Source organism: Anopheles stephensi, unplaced genomic scaffold (genome assembly GCF_013141755.1).
Source record: "Anopheles stephensi strain Indian unplaced genomic scaffold, UCI_ANSTEP_V1.0 ucontig187, whole genome shotgun sequence".
NCBI lineage: Eukaryota > Metazoa > Arthropoda > Insecta > Diptera > Culicidae > Anopheles > Anopheles stephensi.
In genome coordinates, this window is record NW_023405110.1 from 197,501 (window position 1) to 200,000 (window position 2,500).

A 2,500-nucleotide genomic window follows, 5' to 3' on the forward strand; every position below is an offset into this window, starting at 1 on the left:
GTTATAAGGTACGTAATGCACAGTAGAGATACATTGTCGGGAGGTGGAACCCGAAAAATGTACAAGTCCGGGAATACGGAAAAGTTCCCCATGAAAGGCTGGGGATACAATTATTGATACAAATAATGTGCCTAAGGGTACATTTATTTTTCTAAGTCCCAGAAATCCGTCACTGAACATCACGACTTACAAACACATCTTCCCCCGGTCCTCCCATATACGGCACGGGGACAAGTATGAAGAATGAAAATCATGTGTGTATGGAACATATAATGTGCCTGAGAGCACATTTTTTTTCTAAGTCCCAGAAATCCGTCACTGAACATCACGACTTACGAAGACATGTTCCCCCGGTCCTCCCATATACGGCACCGGGACAAGTATGAAGCAATGAAAATCATGTGTGTATGGAACATATAATGTGCCTGAGAGCACATTTTTTTTCTAAGTCCCAGAAATCCGTCACTGAACATCACGACTTACGAAGACATGTTCCCCCGGTCCTCCCATATACGGCACCGGGACAAGTATGAAGAATGAAAATCATGTGTGTATGAAACATATAATGTGCCTGAGAGCACATTTTTTTTCTAAGTCCCAGAAATCCGTCACTGAACATCACGACTTACGAAGACATGTTCCCCCGGTCCTCCCATGTACGGCACGGGGACAAGTATGAAGTATGAAAATTTTTGGTCACAGCGTGAAATCCCTCTAATGATCATGAAAATAGCATCGGATCACTTATCTGACCATAAAAAGTGAACCAAAACCCTATTTGGACAAACAATTTTGGTCCTATGAAAAATTCACTTTTCATATATGTCATGGTCGAAAATTTTCTAAGTCCCAAAAAATCACTTATTCTCGAATATCTCGAAAACTACGTATCGGACAGGGGTCAACCAAGGTGTTTTAGAAAGGTCTTTACAAGCTCTATTTAATGAGCCATAGCGACTTTCAAGTGATTTTTTGACACTTTTTCGCATATCGGCATCCTTGGTTCCCATACTGGCCATAGGCCATAGGGCACCGAACGGCCAACTTTTGGTCCGGGGGTGAAATTTGTTTTTCACGAGATTTTGATGAAAATGGCTTCGGAACGCGTTTCTAATAATGAAAAGTGAAACCAAACAGTATTTGCGAAGAAAAAATTGTCCTATGAAAAAATCACTTTTTCTTAGGGTACGGGTCAAAAATTTTCTAAGTCCCAAAAAATCACATATTCTCGAATATCTCGAAAACTACGTATCGGACAGGGGTCAACCAAGGTGTTTTAGAAAGGTCTTTACAAGCTCTATTTAATGAGCCATAGCGACTTTCAAGTGATTTTTTGACACTTTTTCGCATATCGGCATCCTTGGTTCCCATACTGGCCATAGGCCATAGGGCACCGAACGGCCAACTTTTGGTCCGGGGGTGAAATTTTTTTTTCACGAGATTTTGATGAAAATGGCTTCGGAACGCGTTTCTAATAATGAAAAGTGAAACCAAACAGTATTTGCGAAGAAAAAATTGTCCTATGAAAAAATCACTTTTTCTTAGGGTACGGGTCAAAAATTTTCTAAGTCCCAAAAAATCACTTATTCTCGAATATCTCGAAAACTACGTATCGGACAGGGGTCAACCAAGGTGTTTTAGAAAGGTCTTTACAAGCTCTATTTAATGAGCCATAGCGACTTTCAAGTGATTTTTTGACACTTTTTCGCATATCGGCATCCTTGGTTCCCATACTGGCCATAGGCCATAGGGCACCGAACGGCCAACTTTTGGTCCGGGGGTGAAATTTTTTTTTCACGAGATTTTGATGAAAATGGCTTCGGAACGCGTTTCTAATAATGAAAAGTGAAACCAAACAGTATTTGCGAAGAAAAAATTGTCCTATGAAAAAATCACTTTTTCTTAGGGTACGGGTCAAAAATTTTCTAAGTCCCAAAAAATCACTTATTCTCGAATATCTCGAAAACTACGTATCGGACAGGGGTCAACCAAGGTGTTTTAGAAAGGTCTTTACAAGCTCTATTTAATGAGCCATAGCGACTTTCAAGTGATTTTTTGACACTTTTTCGCATATCGGCATCCTTGGTTCCCATACTGGCCATAGGCCATAGGGCACCGAACGGCCAACTTTTGGTCCGGGGGTGAAATTTTTTTTTCACGAGATTTTGATGAAAATGGCTTCGGAACGCGTTTCTAATAATGAAAAGTGAAACCAAACAGTATTTGCGAAGAAAAAATTGTCCTATGAAAAAATCACTTTTTCTTAGGGTACGGGTCGAAAATTTTCTAAGTCCCAAAAAATCACATTTTCTCGAATATCTCGAAAACTACTTATCGGACAGGGGTCAACCAAGGTGTTTTAGAAAGGTCTCAACAAGCTCTAAATAATGGGCCATAGCGACTTTTTAGTGATTTTTTGACAAATTTTGTCATATCGGCATCCCGAGTTCCCATACTGGCCATAGGCCATGGGGCCCCGAACGAAAAAATTTTGGTCCGA